This window comes from Hordeum vulgare, chromosome 3H, assembly GCF_904849725.1.
Source record: "Hordeum vulgare subsp. vulgare chromosome 3H, MorexV3_pseudomolecules_assembly, whole genome shotgun sequence".
NCBI lineage: Eukaryota > Viridiplantae > Streptophyta > Magnoliopsida > Poales > Poaceae > Hordeum > Hordeum vulgare.
The window spans coordinates 366,864,391-366,879,573 of record NC_058520.1 but is presented as its reverse complement, the minus strand read 5'-3'; positions in this window follow the sequence as shown (position 1 = coordinate 366,879,573).

Genomic DNA, 15,183 nt, shown 5'->3' with positions numbered 1-15,183 from the left:
CTTGTGCTTCATAATAGCACCATGTTCTTCATGATTGAGAGTCTCTTGTTTTGTCACCACCATATACTAGTGGGAATCTTCATTATGTAACTTGGCTTGTATATTCCTATGATGGGCTTCCTCAAAATTGCCCTAGGTCTTCGTGAGCAAGCAAGATGGATGCAGACCCACTAGTTCTCCGTTTGAGCTTTCACATACTTATAGCTCTAAGTGCATCCATTGCATGGTAATCCCTACTCTTTCACATTGATATCTATTGATGGGCATCTCCATAGCCCTTCGATACGCCTAGTCGATGTGACCATCTCCTCCTTTTTGCCTCACAACCTCCACCACACTCTATTCCACCTATAGTGCTATATCCATGGCTCACGCTCATGTATTGCGTGAGAGTTGAAAAAGGTTTCAGAAAGTAAGAGTGCAAAAACAATTACTTGGCCAATACCGGGGTTGTGCATGATTTAAATTCGTTGTGTGGGGATGATGGAGCATAGCCAGACTATATGATTTTGTAGGGATAACTTTCTTTGGCCTTGTTATTTCGAAAGTTCATGATTACCTTGCTAGTTTGCTTGAAGTATTATTGTTTTCATGTCAATAGCAAACTATTGTTTTGAATCTTACGGATCTGAACATTCATGTCACATGAAAGAAGTTACAAAGGACAATTATGCTAGGTAGCATTCCACATCAAAAATTCAGTCTTTATCACTTCCCTACTCGAGGACGAGCAGGAGTTAAGCTTGGGGATGCTTGATACGTCTCCAACGTATCTATAATTTTTTATGGTTCCATGCTATTATCTTGTCGTTTCTTGAAAGTTTGGGGCTTCGACACTTATGTGAAAAAGTTTCAGTCTAATAAGCTCGAACCCAAAGCGGATAAATGCATCTTCATAGGATATCCATAACAGTTGGGTACATCTCCTATCTCAGATCCGAAAGCAAAGTGTTTTTAGAAACGGATCCTTTCTCGAGGAAAGGTTTCTCTCGAAAGAATTGAGTGGGAGGGTAGTAGAACTTGATGAGGTTATTGAACCATCACTTCAACCAGTGTGTAGCAGGGCGCAGGAAGTTGTTCCTGTGGCGCCTGTTGGAATTATGCCCTAGAGGCAATAATAAATGTATAGTTATTATTATAATTCCTGTATCAAGATAATAGTTTATTATCCATGCTATAATTGTATTTAATGAAGACTCATTTACATGTGTGGATACATAGACAAAACACCGTCCCTAGCATGCCTCTAGTTGGCTAGCCAGTTGATCGATGATAGTCAGTGTCTTCTGATTATGAACAAGGTGTTGTTGCTTGATAACTGGATCACGTCATTGGGAGAATCACGTGATGGACTAGACCCAAACTAATAGACGTAGCATGTTGATCGTGTCATTTTGTTGCTACTGTTTTCTGCGTGTCAAGTATTTATTCCTATGACCATGAGATCATATAACTCACTGACACCGGAGGAATGCTTTGTGTGTATCAAACGTCGCAACGTAACTGGGTGACTATAAAGATGCTCTACAGGTATCTCCGAAGGTGTTAGTTGATTTAGTATGGATCAAGACTGGGATTTGTCACTCCGTGTGACGGAGAGGTATCTCGGGGCCCACTCGGTAATACAACATCACACACAAGCCTTGCAAGCAATGTAACTTAGTGTAAGTTGCGGGATCTTGTATTGCGGAACGAGTAAAGAGACTTGCCGGTAAACGAGATTGAAATAGGTATGCGGATACTGACGATCGAATCTCGGGGAAGTAACATACCGAAGGACAAAGGGAATGACATACGGGACTATACGAATCCTTGGCACTGAGGTTCAAACGATAAGATCTTCGTAGAATATGTAGGATCTAATATGGGCATCCAGGTCCCGCTATTGGATATTGACCGAGGAGTCTCTCGGGTCATGTCTACATAGTTCTCGAACCCGGAGGGTCTGCACACTTAAGGTTCGACGTTGTTTTATGCGTATTTGAGTTATATGGTTGGTTACCGAATGTTGTTCGGACTCCCGGATGAGATCACGGACATCATGAGGGTTTCCGGAATGGTCCGGAAACGAAGATTGATATATAGGATGACCTCATTTGATTACCGGAAGGTTTTCGGAGTTACCGGGAATGTACCGGGAATGACGAATGGGTTCCGGGAGTTCACCGGGGGGCAACCCACCCCGGGGAAGCCCATAGGCTTTGGGGAGACACACCAGCCCTTAGTGGGCTGGTGGGACAGCCCCAAGGGGGCCTATGCGCCAAGAGAAGGAAATCAAAGGAAAATAAAAAAAAAGAGGGAGGAAGTGGGAAGGGAGGGGGACTCCTCCCACCAAACCAAGTCCAACTCGGTTTGGGGGGGGAGTCCTCCCCCCCTTGGCTCGGCCGACCCCTTGATGGTCCCTTGGACCCCAAGGCAAGGTCCCCCTCCCTCCTCCTATATATATGGGGCTTTTAGGGCAGATTTGAGACGACTTTCTCACGGCTGCCCGACCACATACCTCCATAGTTTTTCCTCTAGATCGCGTTTCTGCGGAGCTCGGGCGGAGCCCTGCTGAGACGAGATCATCACCAACCTCCGGAGCGCCGTCATGCTGCCGGAGAACTCTTCTACCTCTCCGTCTCTCTTGCTGGATCAAGAAGGCCGAGATCATCGTCGAGCTGTACGTGTGCTGAACGCGGAGGTGCCGTCTGTTCGGTACTAGATCGTGGGACTGATCGCGGGATTGTTCGCGGGGCGGATCGAGGGACGTGAGGACGTTCCACTACATCAACCGCGTTCTCTAACGCTTCTGCTGTACGATCTACAAGGGTACGTAGATCACTCATCCCCTCTCGTAGATGGACATCACCATGATAGGTCTTCGTGCGCGTAGGAAAATTTTTGTTTCCCATGCGACGTTCCCCAAAAGTGGCATCATGAGCTAGGTTCATGCGTAGATGTCTTCTCGAGTAGAACACAAAAGGTTTTGTGGGCGGTGATGTGCGTTTTGCTGCCCTCCTTAGTCTTTTCTTGATTCCGCGGTATTGTTGGATTGAAGCGGCTTGGACCGACATTACTCATAAGCTTACGAGAGACTGGTTTCATCGTTACGAGTAACCCCCTTTGCTCAAAGATGACTGGCAAGTGACGGTTTCTCCAACTTTAGTTGAATCGGATTTGACCGAGGAGGTCCTTGGATGAGGTTAAATAGCAACTCATATATCTCCGTTGTGGTGTTTGCGTAAGTAAGATGCGATCCTACTAGATACCCTTGGTCACCACGTAAAACATGCAACAACAAAATTAGAGGACGTCTAACTTGTTTTTGCAGGGTATGATTGTGATGTGATATGGCCAATGATGTGATGTGATATATTGGATGTATGAGATGATCATGTTGTAATAGAAATATCGACTTGCATGTCGATGGTACGACAACCGGCAGGAGCCATAGGGTTGTCTTTATACTAACGTTTGTGCTTGCAGATGCGTTTACTATTTTGCTAGGATGTAGCTTTAGTAGTAATAGCATAAGTAGCACGACAACCCCGATGGCAACACGTTGATGGATGATCATGGTGTGGCGCTGTTGAGGCATAATTTATGCGTAAGTAATTTTGGTGATTGTTGACAATACCATACAGGACTAATCGTGTGTGTCAAGGTTTCAGGCAACATTCGTCAACGGCACAAGACGACACGACTCCTCTCTTCGGGAACGGAAGCACGGCGCTATCCTAGATTCTTTTCATTTGAGTCATAGGAAAGCCGTACTATTAAGAGGGGATCCGTAGTGGAAAGGTTTGGGTGGAATCTATCTTTGCACGCGCACACCTCTATTTTCTCCCTTTCCTTTATCCTTGTCGCGGCCCTCGCCTGTTTGTTCTTTGTGTCTCGGCAAAATGGTCCCCAGCGGTAGTACCGCTGGTCCCAGCGGTAGTACCGCTGGACTGCAAGCGGTAGTACCGCTGCAGCCAGCGGTAGTACCGCTGGCTGGCGGTAGTACCGCCCCTGTTCAGCGGTAGTACCGCTGGCCAGCGGTAGTACCGCCCCTGGTCAGCGGTAGTACCGCTCCAGGTGCCCTGTTCCACCTACCTAGCGGTACTTCGTGGACGGACCCTTTTGCGAAGACTTTCTCGGCGGTAGTAGTGTTTATACACTACCAAGGGCCAGCGGTAGTACCGCTGCTCCAGCGGTAGTACCGCTGGAAGCCCCAGCGGTAGTACCGCTGAATGCAGCGGTAGTACCGCCAGGCAGCGGTAGTACCGCTCCTTCCCAGCGGTACTACCGCTGGATCTCGGGCAGAGAGTGGGAAAACGGTCTGAATTTTCCCCCCACTATATAAAGGGTTCTTCTAGCTGAGGAACCCTATCTCTTACCTCTCTAAGCTCCATTGTTGCTCCACAAGCTTAAAAGTGCCCGATCTCTCTCCCTAGCCAATCAAACTTGTTGATTCTTTAGGGATTGGTTGAGAAGGCCTAGATTCACACTTCCACCGAGAGAAAAGTTGATTCCCCCACCTATCCCTTGCGGATCTTGTTACTCTTGGGTGTTTGAGCATCCTAGACGGTTGAGGTCACCTCGAAGCCATATTCCATTGTGGTGAAGCTTCGTGGTCTTGTTGGGAGCCTCCAAGCTTTGTGTGGAGTTGCCCCAACCTTGTTTGTAAAGGTTCGGTCGCCGCCTTCAAGGGCACCTATAGTGGAATCACGGTACCTTGCATCGTGCGAGGGCGTGAGGAGAATACGGTGGCCTTAGTGGCTTTTTGGGGAGCATTGTGCCTCCACACCGCTCCAACGGAGACGTACTTCCTGTCAAAGGGAAGGAACTTCGGTAACACATCCTCGTCTCCATCGGTTCCACTTGTGGTTATCTCTATCCTTTACTTTGTATTTGCTTTCGCTTGTGACTATATCTTAGTAGTCTTAATAGCTCTCATTGTTACCTTCTATAGGGTTCACCTCATTGTCATATTATTTGTGAACCCGTATAGTGTTTACCTTAACTTGCTAAGATTAATTAAAAAGTGGTCGCTGTCTATTCACCCCCCCCCCTCTAGCCAACCATATCGATCCTTTCAATTGGTATCAGAGCCACGTCTCTTTATTAAGGGTTTAACCACCCGAAGAGTATGGAAGGCGAAGAGGAAGTGAACCATGGGCAACCCGAGGGCATGGACTTGACTTCGGTCACAAGGGACGACTTGAATACGGCTATGGCAGCCCTCAAGACGTCCCTGACGAGCGAAGTCAAAACCATGCTTAAGGAATTAATTGATGGTCTTAGAAGTTCACCCGAACCGGCTTTAGTGGTTAAACCCACCATTTCCGATTCGGAGGCCAACTCCTCTAAGGAAGCGGCTAAAGGTATGCAAACTGCTTCACCTCACGAAAAGGATGGGACTGGAACATATGCCTCTGTTCCACCTCCCATGACTTATGGAGGACCCGTTCTCGCACCTCGTCTTAATCCTGTTGGTCCTCCTCCTAAACTTGTGAAAGGTGACTTTGCTAACTGGGTACTTTCTATTAAGTCTCATTTGAATCACAGCTCAACAAACTTGTGGAGAATTATCGAGCAAGGATATTACCCCCATGACCCAAGCAACCTCACTCCAAGAGAAGATGCAGACAATCAATATAATCACTCTGCGCTGTTTATCCTTCAGTCTGCTGTGCCACCTGAAGATCTTCCCCACTTACGTCCCTTCACATTGGCCAAGGATTGTTGGGAGCATATTATGGTGTTGTATAAGGGAAGCTCAAGTATTCAACGATCCAACTATGAAGTGATACTTGATCAGGCCGATGAGTTTGTGATGAAGGAAGAAGAGGACCCTCGTGATCTCTATCGGAGGGTGACTGCTATTGTCGTGGCACTAAAGGATCATGGAAGTAAGGATGTGGATGACACTTGGGTCAAACGCAAGTTCCTCAAAGCCATCATGCCTTTCAACAAAGCCATGTCATCTGTCATTCGTCAGCGGCCAGACTTTCACTCTTTGTCTTCCAGTGAAGTGTTGGATGAGTTCATTGCAATGTCAATCATGAACGAAACTGCCGACAATGCACTTGCTCGTGTCCGATCAACAACCGCTTCACCCAAACTTGCGTTGAAAGCAAGAGTAATGCTTGAAGAAGAAGAAGAAGATGAGGAAGAGGAGAGCTGCCCGGAAGACACAAAGTATGCCTATCATGAGCACATGGCTCTTGCATCAAGGCAATTCTGGGGAAATAAAAGGAACTCAAGACCAACCTTCAACAAGAACAACTCAAGTGGTTTCAAACCCAAACAACGAGTAAGGACATGCTATAACTGTGGCAACGTGAGTCACTTCGTGGCAGAATGTCCATATGAGAAGAGAGAAGACAATGGAGGCAAGCTCATTCGCAAAGACAGAACCAAATCATTTCCAATCAAGAACAACTTTGTGAAGAAACCTCACCCAAAAGGAATGGTGGCCCTGGAGGAGTATCCTTCTGATGATGATGATGATGATGATACAGTGGCAAAGGCAACTGTTGCTATAGCCACTACCCCTTCCCAGAAGGTGTCTCTTTTCAACGCCCCCAACGAGAACCACATCACCAAGTGCCTCATGGCAAAAGGTACCAATCAGGTAACTTCTATCATTAAGACCAACATTACTTCTACTCCTTCATTGTTAAATTGTGTAGAAGATAGTGATGTTGGAAAACTTAATGAACATGATCTTGATAAGTTTCTATGCACTATTAAGGGAGAAACCAAGAAGCATTTTGTTGCTCTCTTGGAACAATTGGGTGAGGCCACTGACCTTATTGAGTCTCATGAGGAGACCATCTCCGAGCTTCATGGACATAGTCGTGACTATGTCGATGAAATTGCCGAATTATCTAGTACTCTTGAAGAAGAGCGCACTCTTCGTTTGGCTCTTGAGGAGTCATATAACGATGACTGCACTAAAATGCAAAAGAAACTGGATCATGATGTTGTTCTTACTCGCATGCTTAAATCTGAAAAGTATGCTCTTGAGGTTGGCCGTGAAAGACTCAAAGAAGAGTTTGACATACTTGACAAGGCCCACAAAGCCTTGAAAGGTGCTCATTTCGCTCTGAAAGAGTCTCATGATCAACTCCAAGCAAAGCTTACCAAGGAGATCTCTACTTGTCCTCCCTTTGTGCTAATTGATAATACTTGTGCAACTAACCCTTGTTGTGAGCATGTTCATCTTGTGGAAGAAAATGCCAAGTTAAAGGAGAAACTTGAGAAGGGCCTTGTGTCATGCAGACAAGGTGAGAAGAGTCTGAACGATCTCTTGAGCACTCAAAAGGGTGTTGTAGGAAAGGAAGGAATTGGACTTACCTCCAAGTCAAAAGGTAAAAGAAAGAACAAGAACAAACGATCTCTCACCCTCATGGACATCTTTGTCAAGGAGGGTGAGGGTACTCAGAAGGTGAACAGGAACAAGGTGGACTATGGGAACCTCAAGAAGGGCAAAGCCGTTCCTACTAACACAGCCGGCAAACTCAATTCCTCTTATGTGTTATGTTGTGCTAGTGATGGGCATGTTTATGCCAGATTTATTGGTTCCTACGATGAAGATATTGAATGGGCTATCTGGGTTCCTAAGACCCTTGTCTCTAACATGAAAGGACCCATTAAAAAATGGGTACCTAAAACCAAGCCTTGATCCATTGCAGGAGTTTGCTTCCGGTGGGGTGTCATGGTTGCTCGATAGTGGAGCAACAAATCATATGACCGGAAGCAAGGACTTAGTGGTGGATGTGCACCCTTCTCCATCTATGCCCACCCATGTCCAATTCGCTGATGCATCCTCGTCAAAGGTATTGGGATTTGGTAAGGTGGTCGTCTCTCAAGATTTGTCTATTGAGAAGGTCATGCTTGTTGAGTCTCTTGCCTACAATTTACTTTCCGTTCGTCAACTTGCAATCATGGGTTTTTCCACATTCTTTAATCTTGACACTGTGGTCCTCCTAAGGAGCAAGACTCTTAAAGTAGCCTATGTTGGACATGTCGAAAATGGTCTCTATGTGGTAAACTTTTCAAAGCGACCCACTAAGACTGCGACATGTCTAATGGCTAAAGTTGACGTGGGCTGGCTTTGGCATCGCCGTTTAGCTCATGTCAATATGAGGTCTTTGCAAAGTCTTCTGACAGGGGACCATGTTCGTGGACTAACAAATGTGAGCTTTGCTAAAGATCGTGTTTGCAGTGCTTGCATTGAAGGAAAGATTCATGAAACTGCTCATCGTCCATCAACTCTTATCTACACTAAGAGGCCATTGGAACTTCTTCACATGGATCTGTTTGGTCCTCCAACATTTGATAGTCTTGGAGGCAGAAAGTATTGCTTAGTAATTGTTGACGACTACTCAAGATATACCTGGGTATATTTCTTCAAAAGGAAGAGTGAAACTCAACAAACGGTGATCAACTTTGCCAATGAAGCACAACGTCAACATGAAGCAAAGATCTTGATGATTAGGAGTGACAACGGCACCGAGTTCAAGAACTACACCCTAGATGAGTTTCTAGGTGATGAGGGGATAAAGCACCAATATTCTGCACCATACACCCCTCAGCAAAACGGCGTGGCAGAAAGGAAGAACCGGACCTTGATAGACGCGGCAAGAACAATGATGGCAGAATTCAAATCTCCATACAACTTCTGGGCAGAAGCCATCAACACAGCATGTCATGCGTCCAATCGGCTCTACATCCGCAAAGGCTTGAACAAGACTCCGTATGAGATTCTAACTGGAAACAAACCCAATCTCAAGTACTTCCGGGTATTCGGTTGTAAGTGTTTCATTCTCAAAAAGGGAGCTCGGTTAGCTAAATTTGATTCTAGAGCACATGAGGGTATCTTTGTTGGTTATGCTACAAACTCTCATGCTTACCGTGTCCTCAACAAGTCCACTGGACTAATTGAGGAGACGTGTAACGTAGAGTTTGACGAAAATAATGGCTCCCAAGTGGAGCAAAGTGGTCTTTGTGATATAGGTGATGAAATTCCTCCTGAAGCCATAAGAAGAATGGGGATTGGTCAAATACTCCCCATTGAGGAACCCCTTGTGGCCGAAGGAGAAGGACAATGCTCTACTCAAGTGGAGCCATCACCCCCACAAGCCCCACACGCTTCCGATGAACAAAGAGAAGACTCTCAACAAGTTGATCAAACTCTCGGTCAAGATCACTTGCCTAACAATGGTGATGTGCCCAATGATATTCAAGCACTACCCCAAGACCCCGAACCTACTCATGATCAAGATCAAGTGCAACCCCGAGATCTAGAACAAGTAGAAGCACAAGATCAAGATCAAGAGCAACCACTAATACAAGATCAAACTAGTGAACCTGCTCAAGTCGAAGGACAAGATGATCAGGAGACTGTCTCACAATTCCCGTCTGGAGCTCCAACAACCGGCTCAAGACGCAAGGGCAAACAGAAGCAACAAGTCGATGCTCCCCCATTATCTAATGAAGAACTCTTGGAGCGCCGAGCAGCCAAGCATGCGAACAAGCTGAGAGTCAAGTCACATCTTATGAAGAATGTCCTTGGCAGCTTAAAAAGGGGAGTATCCACTCGTCAACAGCTTTGGAATTATTGTGAGCATCACGCGTTTGTCTCGTATTGTGAACCTCAACAGGTACAGGAAGCGCTCGATGATGAGGATTGGCTTATGGCCATGCACGAAGAACTTAACAACTTCGAGCGCAACCAAGTCTGGGATTTAGTGCCTCGGCCAACGAAGGAACATAATGTCATCGGGACCAAATGGATATTCAAGAACAAGCAAGATGCAAATGGAATTGTGATTCGAAACAAGGCAAGATTGGTGGCTCAAGGCTACTCCCAAGTCGAGGGTATCGACTACGGTGAAACCTTTGCCCCTGTCGCTCGTCTAGAATCCATTCGCATGCTACTTGCTTTTGCTTCTCATCATAACTTCAAATTACAGCAAATGGATGTGAAAAGTGCATTTCTTAATGGTCCTTTAAATGAGTTGGTATATGTCAAACAACCCCCGGGATTTGAACATCCCAAGCTCCCAAATCATGTGTACAAACTCAATAAGGCACTCTATGGTCTTAAACAAGCCCCACGCGCGTGGTATGAGTACCTTACTGAGTTGTTACAAGATCGTGGGTTTGAAATTGGGAAGATTGATCCCACTCTTTTTACTAAGAGGGTTAAAGGGGATTTATTCATATGCCAACTATATGTTGATGATATTATCTTTGGCTCTCCTAACACTTCATTCAATGAAGAATTTGCCGCGCTAATGACTGAGAAGTTTGAGATGTCCATGATGGGAGAGTTGAAGTTTTTCCTCGGATTCGAGATTAAGCAAGGTCTAGAAGGGACATTCATCAAACAAGCCAAGTACACTCAAGACATGCTCAAACGGTTCGAGCTCGAAGATGTCAAACCGGTCAAGTTTCCCATGCCAACCAGATGCAAGCTTGACAGTGATCCCAATGGTAAAGCAGTGGATCAAAAGGTATACTGCTCCATGATTGGATCCCTCCTTTACCTTTGTGCATCTAGACCGGATATTATGTTGAGTGTAGGGATATGTGCACGGTTTCAATCCGCACCAAAAGAAAGTCATTACATGGCTGTCAAACGAATCTTTCGATATTTGGCTCATACCCCAAACTTTGGCCTCTGGTATCCCAAAGGAGCAAACTTCAATCTAGTTGGCTATTCTGACTCAGACTGGGCTGGAGATTGTGTGGAGAGGAAGTCAACATCTGGAGGGTGCCAATTCCTTGGTCGCTCTTTGGTAAGTTGGTCGTCAAAGAAGCAGAACTGTGTCTCCTTATCATCCACCGAAGCTGAGTATGTGGCAGCTGCAAGTTGTTGTGCACAATTGCTATGGATGAGGCAAACTTTAAAGGATTATGGTGTCACTTGTGACAAAGTGCCTCTTCTATGTGACAATCAAAGCGCCATCAAGATCTCCCTCAACCCAGTGCAACATAGCAAAACCAAACATATTGATATTCGTCATCACTTCATCCGTGAACATATCAAGCTAGGTGATATTGAGGTTCATTTCATTCACACTGAAGAGCAACTTGCAGATATTTTCACCAAGCCACTTGATGAAGCAAGGTTCCGGGAGTTAAGGCACGAGCTAAATATCATTGATTCGAGTAATGTGGATTGAAACTAGGCATATTGCACCTCACTTCACATTTCATCTTGGTCTAGATGTAGGCATGGACATAGGGGGAGTGTTGTTCTCTCAATGAACTCTCCCTCCCCCCATTATGCGTAAATCAATCTAGTCTTTCACTTTAGCCATTTTCAAATGGCACTTGTGCCTCAAAGACGAGCATTGGTCATGAACCCAAGGATAATTCTTCGCGGTGTCATACCATTGTCTCAAACATAGGTGGCCTCGGCCACCGCCCCTCCATCCTCTCTTACGTATAAAGGAGAGGATATTCTATGACAAGTCGATACCTCTTCTTAGAAGTCATCCCTTTTTTCTCACTTGTCATATGCCCAAGTTTTCCCGCCTTACCTAGCCGCATTGAAACATGTACAGCGGTACTACCGCCAGGGTAGCGGTACTACCGCCAGGACCCCAGCGGTACTACCGCCAGGGGTAGCGGTACTACCGCCAGGACCCCAGCGGTACTACCGCCATCGTTAGCGGTACTACCGCCAGAGTTCAAAATCTAACTCGGCCGGCCGGAATATTTCTAGGGTTTCGAGGGGGAGCGGTACTACCGCCAGGGGAGCGGTACTACCGCCAGGACCCCCAGCGGTACTACCGCTGCAACCCAGCGGTACTACCGCTAGGTAGCGGTACTACCGCTGTAATACAGCGGTACTACCGCTTCCTATACCCCTTGGGCTATATAAAGGGAGGGGGGAGCCCGATTTTCAATCTATTTCTTCTTCCTCGCGGCTCCTCCCTCCCCTACCCCGAAAACCTGCTGCTTGGATCTTTCTTGGAGGAGCTCCCTCTTCCCGTTGGTGTGGAAGGGCTGATTTACTTCTTCTTCCTCCTCCAAAGCCATGAATCCCGGTAACAAAAGCTCCTCCCCTCTTCTATTTGGTTGTTTTTCGTGTTCTAGGGTTAGGAGCATTGGGGATTGCATTCATCTTGTTGATCCAATGGCTGGTTGCTAAGATTACTGCCGTGGTTTATGGTTTCATCGTCTTAGATCGGATAGTTGAACCTTGTCATTTAGATCTAAAACGTGCTCTCTCTCTTGCCTATGCATGTTTGTACCTCGTATTACTATGTGTTCCGTTTGACAATAGGGCTGATGGATGCGTATTAATGATTATATATTAAGTCCATGCCCTAGAATACGAGTTTTATATGTCTAGATCTGACAGTCAAACCCCAGCGGTACTACCGCCAGGGCCCAGCGGTACTACCGCCAGGACCCAGCGGTACTACCGCCAGAGGTAGCGGTAGTACCGCTCTGACCCCCAGCGGTACTACCGCCAGGTCTGGCGGTACTACCGCCAGGAGCATTCACGGTGTTTTCTCCTTGGGCTTAGCAATGCATGTTTTCTTTTGTTTCGTTTCTCTGCACTTTCAAGATTCATTGCCTTGACTTTTCGTGTTGCCTCTTTTTCGCTTTATGGTCTGTGTCACAGGTGGCTCTGCTCGCCGTTCGAACCCCCCACGGGACACGGCATCCAAACAGTTTCGCAACACAGAGGCGCCCGAGGGGTCTGCCACGTCTGGTCTCCCCCCTAAGAAGAAGTCCTTCAAAAAGGTTGCCCACAAGGACAAGAGGGTGAACATCCGAGCAATGTCTCCTAAAGAGTTTCTGCAGTTTCGCACCAAGAACCACTATCTCCAGGAGAGGGAGACGATCGAGGGAGTTGAAAATGTCTGGGTTAAGGACCATTGCAGGATATATCGAGATATCATTGGAATCTTCAAGAAGAACTACGTCTCTGTCCAGTGGATTGATTTGGCACATCTTCAGCGGCATACAGATTACTTTGGTGATGCTCTTACTTTGATTGATAAGATGGGGCTCAAAAACATCATCACCTTCAAGACCGATTTTGATCCCACGGCAGTTGCTCAGTTCTACGTCACTGTTCATTTCTCCCATGATGAACAGCGCTCCATGACTTGGATGACTGGGTCACAGAAGATGACTGGTTCCTGGTCAGAGTTCATGCAGTTCTTGCACATTGATTTTCAGGGTGCTGACACCCCTCTTGGGCTGCGTCCTCACGCTCCAGTCCCCGCTGATAAGGGCCTTGCAAAGGACAGACTGTAGCAACTATATCTGAGGAAGGGGGTGCTTCCCAAGCACCTGGACATTATGCACCGCATCTTTCGGAACACCCTCTTCCCTCGGAGTGGTAACTTCGATGAGGTCCATGGCGTCTTGGCTGAGATGTTGTTACTATGTGAGGAGGCTATGTCTGTGGAGTCTGCTCAATTGGATATTGCAGATGTGATGTTCACAGAACTATGGAACTGCATCATCAACCGTAAGGTCCCTATCTACGGGCCTTACCTGTTTGCTTACATCTGCCACAAGTGGGAACAGGCATTTCCGGGTGAGGTGCTCTACGCGCAGTCTGACTATATTGTGCATGACCCAATCAAGCTGCGCATCAAGGATAAGTGGACCAACCCATCTTCCTCCTCTCAGCAAATGGACACAGATACAGAGACCGCTGCTGGTAGAGGACCTGCCTCTCAGCCCCGCTCGTCTGCCATGCCATCTTGGGCTATCAAGTTGCAGGACAAGATGAAGACTCTCTTCTGTATGCAGGCCAAGGGTCAGTATCAGTCACACGTGGCTGAGAAGCAGAGCCGCCAGAGGCATAAGCGTGTTCTCAGGACCTTGGATGTGGACATCTCCAGTGGCTCAGAGGACGACATCATGCCGGAGGCCACCTGGATGCAGGCTCAGGGGTACCAGTGGTCGGGTGATGAGGCGGAAGATGAGGAGGAGACTGACCAGGAGGGGACTGACGAGTCTGGTGATCCTGAGGACGAGGAGTAGCTACCTGTGACATTAGGTGTGCCCCTTTTTGGTGTCTTGTGCCAAAGGGGGAGAGAGTCTAGGATTTGATTTCATTCGAACTTTGCATTGCTTTGCTGATTTGCTTTGAACTTGGTTTGCTTTGTTTGCTATCGTGTGTGAGACATGATCTACCCTATGTGAGTTTAGATTTATCTCCATCATATGCTGTGAGTCATATGTCATATATCTCCATCCTTTTTATTCTCATATTATTATCGATGCAAATCCGGTATTGTCATCAATTCACCAAAAAGGGGGAGATTGTTGAGGCATAATTTATGCGTAAGTAATTTTGGTGATTGTTGACAATACCATACAGGACTAATCGTGTGTGTCAAGGTTTCAGGCAACATTCGTCAACGGCACAAGACGACACGACTCCTCTCTTCGGGAACGGAAGCACGGCGCTATCCTAGATTCTTTTCATTTGAGTCATAGGAAAGCCGTACTATTAAGAGGGGATCCGTAGTGGAAAGGTTTGGGTGGAATCTATCTTTGCACGCGCACACCTCTATTTTCTCCCTTTCCTTTATCCTTGTCGCGGCCCTCGCCTGTTTGTTCTTTGTGTCTCGGCAAAATGGTCCCCAGCGGTAGTACCGCTGGTCCCAGCGGTAGTACCGCTGGACTGCAAGCGGTAGTACCGCTGCAGCCAGCGGTAGTACCGCTGGCTGGCGGTAGTACCGCCCCTGTTCAGCGGTAGTACCGCTGGCCAGCGGTAGTACCGCCCCTGGTCAGCGGTAGTACCGCTCCAGGTGCCCTGTTCCACCTACCTAGCGGTACTTCGTGGACGGACCCTTTTGCGAAGACTTTCTCGGCGGTAGTAGTGTTTATACACTACCAAGGGCCAGCGGTAGTACCGCTGCTCCAGCGGTAGTACCGCTGGAAGCCTCAGCGGTAGTACCGCTGAATGCAGCGGTAGTACCGCCAGGCAGCGGTAGTACCGCTCCTTCCCAGCGGTACTACCGCTGGATCTCGGGCAGAGAGTGGGAAAACGGTCTGAATTTTCCCCCCACTATATAAAGGGTTCTTCTAGCTGAGGAACCCTATCTCTTACCTCTCTAAGCTCCATTGTTGCTCCACAAGCTTAAAAGTGCCCGATCTCTCTCCCTAGCCAATCAAACTTGTTGATTCTTTAGGGATTGGTTGAGAAGGCCTAGATTCACACTT